Source organism: Lepidochelys kempii, chromosome 9 (genome assembly GCF_965140285.1).
Source record: "Lepidochelys kempii isolate rLepKem1 chromosome 9, rLepKem1.hap1, whole genome shotgun sequence".
In the NCBI taxonomy this organism is placed as follows: domain Eukaryota; kingdom Metazoa; phylum Chordata; order Testudines; family Cheloniidae; genus Lepidochelys; species Lepidochelys kempii.
The window spans coordinates 68,529,002-68,548,097 of record NC_136388.1 but is presented as its reverse complement, the minus strand read 5'-3'; the positions used below and the strand labels follow the sequence as shown (position 1 = coordinate 68,548,097).

The following is a 19,096-nucleotide window of genomic DNA, read 5'->3' as shown; positions in this document are numbered from 1 at the left end:
CAGTCTTCACAATGAGACAATTTCAATGTCACTGTTCCCATGCAGGGTTTGGCTAATGCAAGAAAATATATAATTAAAGCAAAAGTATCTCAGAATAAGCTAACATGGTGTTATGATTCGGGGAAATGCAAGTTTAGATGAATATTTTTGCCTGAAAAGCCAAGCAATCGGGGTAGTGAAATCAGGCCTTTTACTGAGGCCTGGGCTACACTGGGGGGAGTTTGAACTAAGATACACAACTTCCGCTAGGCTATTCACGTAGCTGAAGTTGAAATATATTAGTTCGAGTTACCTGGCCGTCCTCACAGCGGTGAGTCAACCGCAGTGGCTCCCCCGTCGACTCCAATTACTTCTGCCAAGGTGGAGTACAGGTGTCGATTCGGGCATCGATTTATCACATCTAAATGAGACGTGATAAATCGATCCCCGATAGATTGATCACTACGCGCCAAGCCGGCGGGTAGTGAAGACGTACCCTTAGTCTCACTATCACCACTGAGTATTTACATGCTCTTTATTCAAAGAAGCATTGAAGTTTACTTTTTTATTGAATTCTCCTAATTCTCATTGCACGGATAGTGTGTGACAATGGAGTACTTTGCCCCTACATCACATCTTTTGTTCGGCCATCTTAAATCAATCTACAACTGGGTATCACAACACACCTGCTGAGTATTATTTCCACAGTCTTGTATATGGGCTCACAGTGAGTCTTAGCAACTTGACAACAGTAACAAAGTACTTCAGGGGGAAAATAGCAAACCCTGACTCCCAGCCCTTTGTTGTAAGAACTAGAAAACACTTCCCCTGGTAGTTCAGTGCATTTATTTCTGACATACCTATAAAAGAGCAAGAAATTTTGTGCAATGCCTGTGAGAGGCAGCTTTTAATCTATTTTAAAACTTCCTTTTCAAACTATGGAGAAAGAAAATATACACACAGCCTGGTTGTTATAGGTCCAAAGTGAAATTTCCACAAGACTCTTCTAACGAGCTGCTTCAGCCACCCCCACCCAGATGCTAGTCCTTTTAGCATTTCCCAATTTAATGGGCTAGCAAGATGCCCTCTGGATGACAAGGTTTCAGCCAGAGTTAGATGTATAGTCACAACAGAAACATTTAATTTTTTTGTTTTGTTTTTAATCACTATTTTGCTCAGTGAAAAAGCAGATGCTTTAACACAGCTCTGTGCACCTTGTGACTGCACTATAGCGTATCAGTCAGAGCTCACACTTCATGTCTGCAAAAGCTAAGTATCTTCTAAGGGAAAGTACAAACTGTAGGGTAGCCAGAACCATATTTTAAGTTTCTTGTGTATGAGCAAAGGCTGTTACTCTCAGCAACAAGACAATCTAGATGAGATAGAGAAAGAGAATATGGTTGCTCAGAATGAAGGAGTGGGTGGAAGTTCTATGATTCTACTGACAGTCCATGCATAAAGAGAAGGCATCGGCTTGCCCTTTGTTGGGGTAGCCAATTAGACTGCATCTCTGAATGCCTCAGGAATTTCAGTATAAAAGAAACATCAGATATAGAAATCACCTGATCAAACAGTTGCATATCTCCAGGTGTGATCAGATGCATCAGGAAATGGTGCATGAAACCTCATAGGGTAATAACTAGAAGAATGTCTTCTTAATCTCTTGCAGCTTGTGGTTTGCTTATACTTTGTAGCATGAGGTATTATTTCTCTTTTTTTCTCTTTGCTTTTTTAAAATAGCATTGTGCATGACTGTGGAATTTCTTATCCATAACAATGTCTAACCTTATGTTAAGTGTTCCAAGGCTTTTGGACTCAATGAAATCTGGTGGCAGTGAATTCCAATGGTCAATTACATACAGTTTAAAAAAACAAATTTTCTTGGTATATAATTTTCTTTTATCATTTGCACATATATTTGTCTTTCAGTTTCATTAGGTGCTTCCATGTACTTGTACTGCAAGAATGAATAAGTGGGAGCATATGACTAATGTTCTCTATAGAATCATTATTTTATATCTCTATCTCCTATTTAATTGTTCCCTCTCTAAACAGTCCTAATCTTTTCAGTCTCTCTTCACATCGATGTGTGTCTCCATTTCTTTAAACCATCTTGCCCATCTTTTGACCCCTTCTCTTCTAAATCTTTTAAGAGATGATCTGAGCAAATCTGGACACAGTGATCCAGGTGAGACGTATCATCAGTTTATAGAACGACAAATGACAGCTAAATACTTTCTATCCCATTTCCTATAACCTAGCATTTGATTTGCTTTTAAGGAGACTGATGTTGATTGAAGAGACGTGTTCATTGAGCTGTCCACACTGATACTCAAGCCTTTTTCATGGGTGTTAAAGTTCATTTGGAACCCATGCTTAGGAGTATATTAAATTATTCCAATATGTATTATCAAGCACTTATGAATATTGAACTTTATTAGACATCATGATGCCCCATTGCTTAACTTTGCTAGATCCCTCTGCAATTCCTCAGTGTCTTTTCTAGGCTTGACTAAACAGTCATGTACAGATTTTACCACCCTATACACTCTCTTCTCTAGTTCATTAGTAAATACTTGTCCAAATATGGATCCTAGTGAGCATTCCCGTTAACTTTGATGCTGAACATTCCCTTTTCAACCCTACTTTCCTGTCTCTTTGAGCCTGAAAAGGTCCTTTTGAATGAGTGGGAAGTATGGAAGAATCCTGATTTTTCCAAATTTGTAATTGTTTGTAGCCCCGCTGAAAAAGCACTGTTCATTATATAAAAAGTGCCTTTGGAGTATACAAAAAAATCTAAGGTGATTTTGTATTTTTATTTATATGGAGCCTAGCACATTGGGGTTCTGTACACACACACACAAGTTGCATAGCTAGACAAGAGCACCATGACCTATATGTAACCCTTCTGCCCGTCAGAGTTGGCAGCAACAAGGACCGGGTTCAATATCTAGGGGTTCCATTCCAATAACACAATGCAAACCGGCTCGAGCCCCCACCCAGTGACCTGGGACAAATATATACCACCCCCGCTGGGCGCCTCCAAGAGGCAATACTTCCCCTCTCGCAAGCACATAGTCTGAGTGTAGCAAAAGTCTTTTAATAACAGAGAGAAACAATGTGGCATTATGTTGGGGAAACACCACCAACAGGATTCATAACACAACCCATGAGCAAAAACAACCCCACCCCAGGCAAATTGGGGCATGCCCTTTTCCCTTTGGTTCTTGAGTCCAGCAACCCCAAATCACCCGAAGTCCCAAAAGTCCAATGCCCCAAAAGTCTCTGTCCCTGGTCAGGGCAGCCCCAGAGTTCGAAAGTTTATCAGCGGAGCTTTACCTCCCAACCTGGGTGGAAATGGGACGGGGGTAAGAGGCACCTTACGTGATCTGAAGCTGACCGCCCCATAGCTCCATAGCGGCGCTCCACTCCGCCAGCCGCCCCACGAACTCCTTCGCTCAGCTGCGCTCCACTCCACCAGCCGCCCCACGAACTCCTTCGCTCAGCTGCGCTCCGCTCCGCCAGCCGCCCCATGAACTCCTTCGCTCAGCTCCACGGCCCACAAGCAGCTCCTGCCATCCACACACTGCTCCACGTCGAACTGCTTCACCAGCCGTCCCGCAAACTGCTCCACAATAGATCTTCAGTCTCCCCCACTACTTAACACAACACTCAGTGATTTCAGCTCTCAGGTGAATTCAGCTTATAGTAGGGGAGCCCCAGTGCTGGTGCACTGTCAGCCCAAAGTGAGCTCAGCAGCCTATAACTAGACTTCTAATGAAATCAAAATTAGCTCTGATATTCCACGGTGGAGAGAGGAGGAAGTGCAATCAGCATGTAAGGCCCTCACCAAGGGGCCCATGCCACCAAGTATTACTACTTGTCCCCAGCCTCTCTCCATTCACACAGTTTTGGAACCCATGACCCTTGCCTAGCGAGTGCTACTTAGTTGATGGTGAATCCCTCCATCATAACAAAAGGCCACATACAGTTCCAAGCACAGTTCCCATAATCAGGGTAATAACAATTTATTCTTCCTGCCCCAATAACAGAGACACTGGGGATCCCACAGCAGCCACAGTGACCATTTGGGCAGCTATGGTCTCATTCTAGGCGTGGTGGGTGTGCCTATGCAAATGAGATCGGCCCCTGAAGTTCTTTTCCACAACTTGCCACACCTCACCACCAGATGTCAGGGTGGAGCTCATCCTGACACTGCTTACATATATATATATATATATATGGTAAGACTGAAAATTATATACAATTGCTAATTACATCACTTGAGTGTTTGCTATACTATTTTGTTCTAAGCTACTATGAAGTATGGTGGTGTTTTTAAATCACATGTTTCTTTAAGCAGTGTCTAGATGACAGTCTACAAAAATAGCAGAACACTGCACAATAAGATAGTTGCTGCACTACCAATTCATTTATTCATGAACTGTAGAGGAAAATAAGCACGTGGAATGTGTACAAATTGTCAGTTCAAAAGTTATGGTCATCAAGGGACAGCCTTAAGTTATGCACTATCTTTAATTTTTTTCCCCCAGAAATGCATGCATTGCATCCAATGAATCTATCCTTTGGTGTGACTCTTTTGAAGTGAAGTGTCTGTTTGCTGCTTTGGGCTTATGTCTTTTGAGGTATGTAAATGAGGGGAAAAAAAAGAATTTAGCCTTAGCATTTCTAAACAAACACCTTTGGCTTTTATCATGTTTTTTTTTTGAAACTGCTAGGATTTTTTTTTAATCAATTACTCCCTTGCTGGCTATTCTTGATTTTTTCACGTCACCATCCAACATAAATATTCTGATATCTTAGAGCATGTGTATAACAAACACAAGGTGACAAAACACCAAAGTCCTAATAGTACCAGGGATCCCACGCAGGTTAAGAGCATTCTTTACAGATTTGGGACTGAGTTAACAATACCCGAACAAAGCCAGAGCACCATATATTCTTACTACCAACTGGTTTCTTTTAACCATCACTGTAAATGACAATTTAGTGGTTCTTATTGTATATTAAGACTAAAGTGAAAACTTTCCAAATATTTTGTCTTCAGATCTACTGAGTAATAGTAGCAATATATTAGGATCCAGACACACCAAATGAAATTGGTGCTAGATGCTGTACAGACAAAGCAAGAGATGGAGATGGTCCGTGCCCCAAAGAGCTGAACATTCACTAATCCTTAAATTGTAACACTTAGGATTGTGCTGGTGTAATATGAAAAACTGTGTATTATAAAGTAAAATGCAATTCAAAAGATTATCAGAGGGATAAAAATGACTTTAAATGTTTGGCTGTGATAAATAGATAGGAAATGGTTTTATCTTTCCTTTCCTTTTTAACCTTGAATGAAATGCTTCTCAATGTGATATTATAAAGCAATTTTTTTGCCATATTTTAAATGGAAAAATATTGACTAAGTCCTTGATTCTGAAATGACCTATGCATGTAGGGACCTCACCATTAGATCACAACTGGGCTAATTCCCACTCTTCAAATATCAGCCAAATGGCAGTATAGTAAGCTCTAATCCCCGCCCCTTTTAAAAAAAATGTCTAGAGTCAAAATGAAAGTAATTTTTAAAAGTGTAAGATCCATCTAAAATGTTATCCTGCTTTAAACAGATCCTAGATCATCATCAATACATAATCTCAGCTAGCTACAGCTGAGACAGAATAGAGCTTCTTTCCTAAATAGACAATATACATTCTGAAATTTATAAATAATAGATTATGAAAATTAGATCCAATTACAATTGAGTGCTGATCAGATTGTGTGCGTGTTCCATTTTAAAGTGAACAAATCAATGTAAACTTTCAAGTATGAAAAATTAAATATATTCTATAAATGCAATGGTATTGCAATTTATAATCTCTATGCATTTAATAAATCACCTGACATCTTAGTAAGAGTTGCTGTGCATTCCTAGGAAATTTTTAACGTGAATCAGTCAAGATTCAGTGATTACATAAAGTTATCTCTAAAAAGTTCTGCTAACACACATTTCAGCCTTCTGTGATGACACCCATAAAATATACATTTTTATTAGTGAGTAATAGTTTTATGTATATCAAGAAAATATAGGTCTGAACCTGTGAAGCTTTTTTTTCCCTGTGCTTCACAGAAGAAGAGTTTTCATGGCTGAGAAACAACTTCCCAACTACTCAAAACCTCTCAGAGGAATTTCCATTTTCAATGAAATATGGAATAATCATTTCATGTTTCTTTATCATTCACCAGTGCAAATTACAGAAATCAATCCATTTTATAAGAAGATAAACTTATGTCAAAAATTAAGCTTGACAAACTTTAGTAAAAATTTGAGGTATTCAAATTGTTCTCAACAAAGATGAAACAAGGGTCGTTTTGGTGTGATTCTACTGCTATTAGAAAGTAATCACAAAATGTCAGAAAAATGCTTTATTTTAATTTAAAAATGTTGGTTAATGAACATATTAACAGATACCAAAGGTTTCAAAGGGAAATAGATGTAAACCAAAGACCAGGAGAAATATGTAGCTGATGAACGGTGGGGGCGGGACCACCACAACATGAAGTGAAAGCCTTCAAGGTTAGCCTAACCAAACCATGGTTATGAGAACTGAACACCCAAAAGGCTTGTTTTACATTTTGTTTGAATACAATTTGTATATAGTTAAATGAGAATACAATTATAAATCACCTACAATTGAACCAAATGGTGACTATTTCCAAAAGTTAAAAATAACTTTATCTGTATTCTTGGGTGAATTCACAACACTGCTGAAAAGGAAAAAGCTAAAAGATACTTGATATATTGGATCTTGATAAATTGTAACATCCTGCATTAAATTAATTCCATTGAAAGTTTGCAAACACTGTCATATCACCATCTTTGTTTTATTTTCTGCTTCCTTATTTAACTTTATATTGGTGAACAGAATGTATGCATTTATTGTGGTCTATTGAGTTTGTATTGTAACTAAGCAACCCCAAACCCAACAAATTGATGAGGAACATGGTTAATATTACTGAATTTATATGTATTTTACATTGTAGCTATCATAGCATTGTCATACTTGATACAAGACTGTGCATATTCTCTCTCTTTCACACACTCACACACACACACAATCAAAATGAAGAGTTGAAGGTAAACAGAAATGTAGCAAACTTTTGGAGTAGTTGACATAAAATCAGAATTCTGATTACCACATGCTGTACCATTTAACTGGAAACAAGACCTAAAATCTCTCTAGAGGCTATATGACTGTGATTTAGCTGACATCTGGATGTTCTACATAAATATAGCTGAAAGAATATATTTTCTGGCAGTTACAAGCCTGACTGGTAAAGTAAGCAGTTTGAGCATTAAGGCTTCAGGTGGCTCATTATAACTCTATTGACAACCCAAATATTTTTCCCTAAATCTCAGACTATGTTGTTAAACAGATACTTCATACAGTTGATAGGCTGCTTTCATTTCCAATTTGGGGGGGTTGATATTTCTTTTTGAAGGGACTACCCACAAAATGTATACAGTGCATAAACAAGTTACAAATAATACAGGATTCAATTCTGTTTCAATAAAAGGCACATACCTATCTTAACTTAAAAAAAAATCTTTTTGCAACAAGGATTCTGCAACATATTTCCCTCCTACAATAGCAGTGTCAACTAAAAACTATCAAAATATGGGCTCAGTTGGTTACAGATTTAATATGTATACACAGACCAACTGTTATAAATATAAAGGGAAGGGTAAACACCTTTAAAATACCTCCTGGCCAGAGGAAAAACCCTTTCACCTGTAAAGGGTTAAGAAGCTAAAGGTAACCTCGCTGGCACCTGACCACAATGACCAATGAGGAGACAAGATACTTTCAAAGCTGGAGGGGGGGAGAAACAAAGGGTCTGGGTCTGTCTGTGTGATGCTTTGGCCGGGGCAGAACAGGAATGGAGTCTTAGAACTTAGTAAGTAATCTAGCTAGAGATGTGTTAGATTCTGTTTTCTTTAAATGGCTGAGAAAATAAGCTGTGCTGAATGGAATGGATATTTCTGTTTTTGTGTCTTTTTGTAAGTTAAGGTTTTGCCTAGAGGGATTCTCTATGTTTTGAATCTAATTACCCTGTAAGGTATTTACCATCCTGATTTTACAGAGGTGATTCTTTTTACTTTTTCTTCTATTAAAATTCTTTTAAGAAACTGAATGCTTTTTCATTGTTCTTAAGATCCAAGGGTTTGGGTCTGTGGTCACCTATCCAAATTGGTGAGGATTTTTATTAAACCTTCCCCAGAAAAAAAAGGGGGTAAGATGTGGGAGGATTCTGGGGGGAAAGACGTTTCCAAACAAACCCTTTCTCAGTAACCGGTGTTAGACGTTTGGTGGTGGCAGCGAAAGTCCAAGGGCAAAAGGTAAAATAGTTTGTAACTTGGGGAAGTTTTAACCTAAGCTGGGAAAAGTAAGCTTAGGAGGTTTTCATGCAGGTCCCCACATCTGTACCCTAGCGTTCAGAGTGGGGAAGGAACCTGACATCAACAAAAACAGATGGAGACCAAGTCAGCAGGAAATTCAAACCAGTGCTTAATAGTGCACCCCTTATTGCCTAGGTTTATCCATCTACGGTTTTTATAAGGTCATCTATCATTGTGGTATCTGAACATCTTCCACAAAAGAAGTGACGAGAAATATATTAGACAGACCCCTTTGCATTTGGCTAATTACCTGAACAAAGCCAGAGATAACAATTCAAGGGTAGAAAGAAGTCCAACCTTAATTCCCAGCATAGTAGTTGCCATAAGAGGAGAGTTGATTGCTCTCAGTCAAAGGTACCATTGGTTTCAATATTGTGACTAATGGAAAATGAAAGCTTGCAGCTAAGGTTTTAGTGTACTGTCTGCTTCCTTAACTCTTCCAGAGCTCTCATTTTCTAAACACAATCAAAAGGGCTTGTCATACATATTTCATTTTCTAACTTAACATAAGTTAAACAGATAAGTGAAATTTACCCTTCTCAATTCACAGAAAGCCAGGTTAACGTAACAGACGTTGTAGAATCAATAATGACTGCAGAATACACGTTCCATCACAATAACACCCAGTTCTTATAAGATTAAAAGAGACATTTGGGATTCTTATAAGATAATAATAGTGTATTGTCTCTTAATGCAACAGCAAGATGGGTTTTAAAATGCAAAACAAACATTTAGTTGCAACGTCACCTGAGTCAATCTAATTTGTTAAATCCCATTTAGCCAAGTCTGAGAGCTCTTTTCTGCCAGCATCAGCTGCTTTCCTTGCAGTTGATAATGATATTACTAGTATAGGAGATAAAGGTTATGTGACTGGTACCATTATGGCACAGAGTTTTAGCGGTTTCTGCAAATATGTGCTTTGAGTGAAAAGACCCTTAAATAGATTGGTTTAGGTCCTAATTGTTAGATACAAGCAGTCCTTACAGATTGGAAATATATCATATGCTGTAGTCTTCTTATTTACTCAAAAGCTTCTACTATCTCCTTGCCATATTTACTTTTTCAATTAATGTCATTCATCCAAAAGGTAGAGCTAGATGGCAAGTGATGTAGCCAGCAAATGGTTAACTGACTATATTCTATTCTGAGAACAGGCAAAGGGAAATCGGAAGCTAAGGGCAAATACACTGAAGTAACCCAGTGAAATAAATTAGGCCCAGTTGCTTAAATGGGATATTGTGTGTCTTTGAGCAAGGAAAAATATCACTCACCTGTTCCTAAAAATATTCAAAAATCTCCTAGAATGACTCTTGTGACTAAAGCACTGTGCTCTATTCCTGATTCTGCCTCAGGTTGTGTGTGTGACCTCAAGCAAATCACTGATTCATACTTCACTTATCTACCATACTTCTTTAGTATGAAGAATACTTCAGGAAAGCATTTTGAGAACAGACAGAAGGTGTTATACTCTGCAATAGAAAATTCTACCATGACTTGACAAACTCATTATACAAAGGCCAATACACAGTTGGAAAGCTACAACTTTCTGTGTCCCTAATTATGGCTTTCCAAATTTGCATGTATCTGGTACTTCTTGTTCCCTGTATTCCCTGCTTAATTTTGATTATAACAACTGACTCTCCAGCTTTGTTTAATAATTAAGGGTGGGATTTTCTAAAGTGCTTAAGTAACTCAGGACAAAACTCCCATAGAAAATCAGGCATATGTTTCTCAATCATTAAAGAAAAATCCCAGTCCTGTTCTTTGGTGATGGTTATTTAGCTAGAAATAGCTACACAGCCCAAAACACCCTGGTAAAAATGAAGTGGGGTTTTTTTGAGTGCAGCCTTCTTGATGTGTATTGGTCTAAAAAATGAGAATCATCTTTATTTAACAAAAAATCTACTGTCTTTCCACTCTTGAATAGGAAAATAAACCTCTAGTTGAACTAGACAAGAAACATGCACACACAAACAATCTTCACTTTACAAAACAAAATTATTTGTGGTATGTAACCTAATCTATTTATGGAAAAAAGAAAAGGAGTACTTGTGGCACCTTAGAGACTAACCAATTTATTTGAGCATGAGCTTTCGTGAGCTACAGCTCACTTCATCAGATGTTTACCGTGGAAACTGCAGCAGACTTTATATACACACAGAAATCATGAAATCATGATTTCTGTGTGTATATAAAGTCTGCTGCAGTTTCCACGGTAAACATCTGATGAAGTGAGCTGTAGCTCACGAAAGCTCATGCTCAAATAAATTGGTTAGTCTCTAAGGTGCCACAAGTACTCCTTTTCTTTTTGCGAATACAGACTAACACGGCTGTTCCTCTGTAATCTATTTATGGGTTAGCTCCCCTCTTTTCTCCTGTCTGGTCTCTGATGATAAGACCGCACTCAGGCACAGGGATAGGATGACCTCATTGTGAATATTCCATGATAGTTTGAGTGGCACATGCTAGCCCCACTCCCCTGGTTTTAGTTAAAGCCATTTGAATTTCTCTAGTGAATTAGAATGCTCTTTGGCACACTTCAAGTTCACTCTTCTTCAGCAGAAATGGTCCTGCCAGTTCTGGAAATAGTCAAAGCACCAACTACATATTTATTTGACTACATGACCTACCCTTCAAAACAGTGGTTATCATGTCTATGGTGATACTATGCAAACAGGCAAGTACCTTCCTCAAAAGCAGGGCTTTTGGGACTCATTTCAGCGTGCCAGATAATGCTGCTTGACAAATTATTTGACATCACTCCTAGAAATGCTTCTTAGTGTGTCACTAAAAAAATTAGACAGGCAGACATACTGTACATGGAGGCTGCTTACTATGTGTGGTTGACAGCCAGCTGAGCTTGGTATCTCACCATTTATCCACTTGTTTCAGGCAGCCAAATCCTCAGCCATTTATTAAAAACAGGACTTGAATTATGCAATTTGTCCAGGATTATGCCCCTCTCATACCACTGCCTGCCACACAGACATCTTCTGCAAGACCTGGTGGAGGTCGTCCCTCTAACATAAAGTTTTGGAGAGAATTCCTCCAACTTTGCAGGGAGTATTAGATACTCCTTAGAATCTGGATCCCAGATCAATTACTTCATCCCTTTACCTCATACTCCTTCAACTCCCCATCCACACATACTCTCTGAATGAAATGAGGTGTCTGCCCTCTTTAAAGTGAAAGTCATTCTGAGGAATAATTTAGTTAAATGTGAAGCTGTCCAGAGGGACTTCCTCTAATGAGGCTGCCATACCCATACATGAACAATATCATGAAGTACTGTAGGGAAAGCCCTGCAATAAAGTCTGACAGAACTGTAATTTGGAGAATCAGCCAGCAAGGGGTTCCAAGACTTTTTGGCTGCTATCTTCCCCTGAGACTGCCTCTTGCCTTCAGGCAGATCCTAAGTTTAATTTTGTTCACATGCTGTATAATCAAGGCTGTCTGTACACAACAAGGTGTTCCAGACACAGACATGCTCCCAGAGTTCCCAAGAAGCATTGCCACACAAAATCCACACACAAATAAACTTTGACATGGAAGAAAACTTGTTTTTCAAATTTTAAAATTAGAACATCTTTTTATAAATAAAAAACAATATATGTTACTTAATTTGAACTACCTTGACTGTGTCACCTGCTTGCTAATTACAGATATTACAAATAACTTTAAAATTACATAAAAGTATTTCTGTGTTAAATAAAATAAATACCTGTCATGAGATTAATGAAAATCCTACTTTTGTCCCAAATTGATACCGTCAATATTATTTTAGAATTTTAAAGCATTACAGCATTTGTATATATATTTAGTAAGGCTGTCAAGCGATGAAAAATAATCATGATTAATCATGTGATAAAAAATTAATCACAATTAATTGCATGATTAATGGCACTGTTAAACAATAATAGAATACTATTTATTTAAATATTTTTGGGTGTGTTCTACATTTTCAGATACTGTATATTGACTTGAATTATAATACAGAATACATAGTGTACAGTGCTCAATTTATATTTATTTTTATTACAATTATTTGTGCTGTAAAAAAGAAACAAATGAAATAGTATTTTTCAGTTCGCCTAATTCAAGTACTCAATCTCTTTATCATGAAAGTTAAACTTACAAATGTAGAATTATGTACAAAAAAAACTGCATTCAAAACTAAAACAATGTAAAACCTTAGAGCCTACCCGTCCACTCAGTCCTATTTTTTGGTCAGCCAATTGCTCAGACAAACAAGTTTGTTTACATTTTCTGGGGATCATGCTGCCCTCTTCTTGCTTACAGTGTCACTGGAAAGTAAGAACAGGCATTCACATGGCACTGTTGTAGCCAGCATCGCAAGATATTTGCGTGCCAGACGCTCTAAAGATTCATATGTCCCTTCATGCTTCCATCACCATTCTAGAGAATGAGAGTCCATGCTGATGATAAGTTCTGCTCGATAACGATCCAAAGCAGTACCGACCAATGCATGTCCATTTTCATCATCTGAGTCAGATGCCACCAGCAGAAGGTTGATTTTCTTTTTTGGTGGTTTGGGTTCTGAAGTTTCCATATTGGAGTGTTGCTCTTTTAAGACTTCTGAAAGCATGCTCCACAGCTCGTCCCTTTCAGATTTTGGAAGGCTCTTCAGATTCTTAAACCTTGGGTCGAGCGCTGTAGCTATCCTCTAAAAATCTCACATTGGTACCTTCTTTGCGTTTTGTCAAATCTGCAGTGAAAGTGTTCTTAAAATGAACGGGTGCTGGGTCATTCTCTGAGATTGCTATAATATGAAATATATGGCAGAATGAGGGTAAAACAGAGCAGGAGACATACAATTCTCTGCCAAGGAGTTCAGTCACAAATGTAATAAATACATTATTGTTTTAACAGTTTCAAAGCATCTCCTCTGTAATGATGACCGAAGCATGAAAGGACATACAAATGTTTAGCATATCTGGCACATAAATACCTTGCAATGCCAGCTACACAAGTGCCATGCAAACTGTTCTCACTTTCAGGAGACATTGTAAATAAGAAGCGGTCAGCATTATCTCCCATAAATATAAACAGACTTGTTTGTCTTAGCAATTGGCTGAACAAGAAGTAGGACTGAGTGGACTTGTAGGCTCTAAAGTTTTACACTGTTTTATTTTTGAATGCAGTTATAGAACAAAAAAAATCTACATTTGTAAATTGCACTTTCACAATAAAGAGATTGCACTACAGTACTTGTATGAAGTGAACTGAAAAATACTATTTCTTTTCTTTATCATTTTACAGTGCAAATATTTGTAATAAAAATAAATATAAAGTAAGCACTGTACACTTTGTATTCTGTGTTGTATTTGAAATCAATATATTTGAAAATGTAGAAAAACATCCAAAATATTTAATAAATTTCAATTGGTATTCTATTGTTTAAAAGTGCGATTAATATTGCGATTAATCATTTTTTAATCACAATTAATTTTTGAGTTAATTGCATGAGTTAACTGTGATTAATCGACAGCCCTAATATTTAGACTAGGGAAGATGGAAACATGTTGCATTAGGAATATGGTTCTCCTCATCGATAACAGTGGGATGGTATTGTTGTGTACCATGAGGACATACTGCAACACAGTGGAATGGTTCACATCCCCTTATGTAAGGATATCTCAGATTTGGCAGCCTAAAAGTATTGTGCTGTATTAATACTGTCCTCCAAGTCACTGATGGTTTGGGTCATATAGGGTTTGAAAAGGCAGTTTGGCCCATATGCCTTACCAAATTGAAGCCTTTCTGCTTTATTTTCCCTGGATGCCTTGCAGCATACAGGAACTAAATCAAAACAATCCAAAAAGTAGCAATTTAAAATTGAGAGACACATAACAAGGCCAAGTTAGAGAACATTCTCTGTCTAAAGTAGATGAAAGAAATTAATGAGATGACAAGTCAAACTGAGATACCTTTAGGATTCTAGAAATAAGAAAACATATCAACTATATGTGGCAGAACTAAGAAAGTAGAGCAAGTAGAGATCACACAAGGACAAATTGTCAAATTACATGTAAGATTCATTTTTGTCCCCTTCTTTTAAACTTCCTCAGCATAGTGCTTATGAAAGGTCAGGGTCTGAGAGGGCTGGAGACTGAAGTCCTGCTTGTATCCACAGTTACAGCATGAAGAGCAGTAGTGTATTCTTTCCCAGAATAGCCCACCAGTGGCTATCTACCCAGTCTTAGATGGACCTCAAGGGGTAAAAGAGTAGCTAAGTCTCCATGCCCATTTGATCTCTGTTCCAAGACTTGTAATTAGTACCAGTTGTGATGGTGGGTCACTTGAACAGGCATATGTCCCGCAAGAACTTACACCACTGAACTCACACAGACCAAACACCCAATGGCTTGGATCACTGCTGAAATAGACTGTATTGGAATACAATAGACTGTATTGGAAGCTGTAACTTAGAAATGAAAGGCTCTGTATTGCATCACCAACTTGGTCAGCCACCCAGAACTCATCTATGCAATTTTCATAGTGAACATTATACGATTTTACTCTGTAATTCTGACCTTTTGCCTCCTGCACCCTCCCCGCACGCACCCCTCACCAAAGATGGCATCTTTCTCTTGTTAAAAATGATCCCCCTTGAGACTGAGTGGGAAGGGTAATTCAAGAAGTGAAATCCCTGCAGTCCAAATGTCAGATGAAATTCTACTATAAGTTAAATAAAATGGGGAAAGGAGAGTTAACTAGAAAACAGCAATACCAACCCGGTGTTTGGAAAGAATGTACCAGTACAACTATAACTCATGATAAAATGATAAAAACGGACCAGCTTCTGTAATTATCTTCATTTTTGCATTCCCCTCCCATGCATTCAAAGTATTGCATGCATCTCAATATAAACTAGAAATACACCCAAGGAAACTCTTGGAAGGCTTAGAAACACTTTCACAGCAAAGCTTTAATATGCTCAAACAGAGTCAGAACAAGCACGAGAGTTTGCATCCCTTACATTTTCTACTTCTTATGGAATGACTAGTAGTGAACCCCAAAGAACACTGGCTAAACTATCACAGAAAGAGTTTATCTTTTTTCAGAATTTCTATTTGTTGACAGCTATGGGAGATACCAATGGTTCTCTGAGATACTGTATGAAAAAAATCTCAGTGTAGCAAAGTGACTGTATTTTTATTTTAATTTAGAAAAAAAAAGGTGTAACTCTCCTCAATAAACAATTTGCACTCAGAGGACAACATAATTTTATTGTGCACTAGTTGTTTAAATGAATGCAGCGTCTCCATATGGCCTCATGGATGTTGGATGCATCTTGTATACTCAAGGGACAGTGAGGGTTTTACAGTATATGTTTACAAATAATGCTGATTTGGTGTATGAGTATTGCCTGTTTTTACTGAAGTATATTCTAATTTTGTGTTTGTTATTTTTACTTTCTCTAAAGGCAACTTTCAGTGGATTAAAACACACCCAGCGATTTCGAAGTAACTTTTCCTCACAGGCAGATTATTCCATAATTGTCCATTGAGGATTTCTTGCACCATTCTTAGAAGCATATGGTTACTGTAAGTGGCAGAACATGATCTGCTTTGGTATGCCAATTTATAATTTTCTATACATTATTGAAAATAAAAAGTACAGACCAAGCAAAACCTTTATGGATGAACTAATCCTGAAACTTCAGAGTTCTTTACAAATTACTTTAAACAATGGCTACATCTACAATTCCAGACAAAGTTCTCAGTATTAACAATTCTCATTTATTATGATTCTACATTGATTTGTGCCAGATGGAGACTATTCAAATGTTCCTGACTTGTAATAGTTATGAACATATGTTCCTCGAATAACGGGGTTGTTTCTCAGCAAACATCATCCTAGATTTAAAGACCAATGAGGAGGTTCATAACAAGAGAAAAAAGCATAAACAGAGATGGGCACAGCTGGATCTGAAGAGTTCAGGTACTTCATAGCATAGAGGGTTATGGTGAGTAATGAATTCGGAGCATACCCATGAATTCACAGGAAAGGTAGTTTAGACTTGTCCCAGCTGGCTGTAGAGGACTATTGTCTAGACCCAACCCTATTCTCAGATTTATTTTTTAATTTTCAGCAATAATTCCAGTTTCTCTGTGACTGAGAGATAAAAACTTCCACAAAGTGGGAAGGATAGTAAAGATATAAAAACTCAACTCTTAAATCTTCCAGCTCATTTTCAGGTCTATCTTGTACAAAAGCACTGCTATGGGTGGAAAGAGAGAGGAGTGTGTGTGTTCTGGGAACCTCTTCTCCAACTAGCACACTTGTGCAGAAGCTGGTTAGGATACAGACCTAGCACTAACCTTTAATGGTGCTACATACACAACTGAAACTACACTACTGTTTTACTCCTTTTAATTCTGGAGGGGTGTGACTGGGGGAACACACCTCTCATGAGTGCTTCCTGTTGGCTGGGTGCAAACCTGCACTCTTTCCTTTTCTGTCACCTCTTGTTGGCAATTGCCCACATCAGGCGGGTCTTCATTGGCTCAGCCCTTTGACTAAGTTACCCATTTTCTAAACACCTGAAGGAAGCACTTCTGTGGTAAAAGGTCCAACGGGGCCTGTGCCCATTACCATTTACCCCGGTCTCTGGACTCAGTCCTCAGCCCCTTCTGGGCTAGCTTTAAGTCTGTGTCTGCCCAGGTATAGAGCAGTGACCCCAGGGCTTCCTCCCTGGAGACTCTAGGTCCTACCCTTCACTTTGGCCTCTAATCAAGCCTTATCCCCTCTTGGGGCTTAGACAACCCTGCCAGTGGCTGGTTAGGGGACCCAGGCCCACCCACTACCCCAGGTCCTGACCCAGGGACCCTAAAAATATCAGCCATGTTCTGCTTGCTATAATAGTTTCTGCTGCTATTCCCTGGGCCACTTCCCACATCACCCCTCCCTCTTCACCCTAACCTCAGGGTTCTCTGTCTGTTTCCTGCTTGAGGAAGGCCTCCTCACCTGGATAGTTTCACCGTTTTCCAGTCCTTCCTCACCCTTCTGGTCCCAGCCAGCAACTGATCTGCTCAGGCCCTGTAGCTCCTTTTCAACTGGGCCTGCTGTGCTCGGACTGGCTGTTTCCCTGCAGCTTCTCGAGGCAGGCCTGGAGGACCCACCTTCACTGCTCCTTTTCTGGGGTGGCGTGTGGTAGGACCGCAAGTCTTTCAGCAAGGGTCATCAAAGGGCCCAGTACACCCCAACACAGGGAGTCTTAGTCATACTGGCCAGTAGGCTTTCTCCACAGGGTATCTCTAAACTGCAACCAGAGCCTGGGTACAGACTTGGATGGCTAGCCTGTGCTGCCACCCAGGCTGTTGCAACTTCATTGCTATTCTTAGTGAGCTATCTACATCAAAGCTAGCATGGGTATGCTTACCTGTGCTGCAAATTACACCTCCCAATTACATTGCAGATATACCAGAAGTAGTTCTCAACCTCTGAGTAAGCCCATCCCTAATAACTACTTACATTAGAAGAGGAGGCCTGTGCAGGAGAATGAGTGTGGACTTCACAGAGGTGAATTTTTATGGTGAACTAACACTCTAGTCATACCAGTACTATCTAATCGTATGGGGCCTGGGTTAAATTTCACTGTATCAGAAAGCTACCTCTTCTTTCCTGAATAGGTTTGTTGCTCCAGCAAATGTATATTTGATTATGACATCTCCTATGTTTTTTCCACAGCTGTCCACAGGACCTATGATGGGAACAGAAAACATCAGGTTTACAACATCTTATTTTTTATTTGGTATAAATTAATTTAAAAATGCTAAAAAAATTCAGTCGGATGTTTTTAGAAATACTAGAAAATTAATTTCACCAGTTTCCTTGACAGATGTAATTTAAATTTTTCATTCTTTTTTATGCATCTGTCTTATCTTCCCAGATAAAAGTCTCAAAAATTAATATTTAAGGTCACAAAAAGAGAACATTGGCTACCACCACATGTACACATTTCACAGGTCCTGAAAATTCATTTGGTTAATCTGCTCAGTTTATGTTTGAGTAACATGTTCCCTCTTTGGGGTTTTAGGGTTGTTCAGGGCCAGGATACAGTCCAATAGGGGGAAAAAAGACTATAAATTTTGAATTATAGTCTTAGAACTGGCTGCTGCAGCACTGAAAAGACAGTCATAATATTTATTGAGCACTGCCAGTAGTGATGGCAGCATTTCTCATCCTCTCTACTAACTGAATGTGCACAGGAAATGTTGGATGAGATAATAAGACATGCATGTGTTCGGACTGACAGCAGTAGCCCTGGTGATAATCCTGTGAATTCCCAAAATATGTTCCAGAATGAATCATAGAACAAACGTTACACATTGAGGAAAAAAGCTGATTTTTCAAAGAAACAGCTACAACAAAGCAAGCATCCGAGGCACTGTTTGAGTAGACAGTCTGAAAACAGGGATTCAACCTTCTGCTTGAAGTCAGCTAAAAAATCCACATCACATCTCCCACTAACATGTAGATCAGTCCTAATTTAGTTCAGCACTATTTTCTGTGTTTACAATTAGATCCCTAAGCAATGTTTACAATTAGAGCTCAACAAATAACAAAATGTTCCAGACTGCTGATGGTTCTGGAAAAAAAAAATGGTCAGGTCAAACCGAA

The 19,096-nt window shown here is 38.6% G+C and overlaps 1 long non-coding RNA gene across 2 annotated transcripts in view; it reads right to left on the bottom strand.

The window, feature by feature from the left end:
- Positions 1–15,364: 15,364 nt before the first annotated feature.
- LOC144930836 (uncharacterized) overlaps positions 15,365–19,096 on the bottom strand; it is a 196,205-nt gene continuing 192,473 nt past the window's right edge. For both annotated transcript variants that reach the window (XR_013636249.1, XR_013636248.1), the window contains exon 8: positions 15,365–18,176. This is a non-coding gene — a long non-coding RNA (uncharacterized LOC144930836). The remainder of the gene's footprint in view (positions 18,177–19,096) is intronic.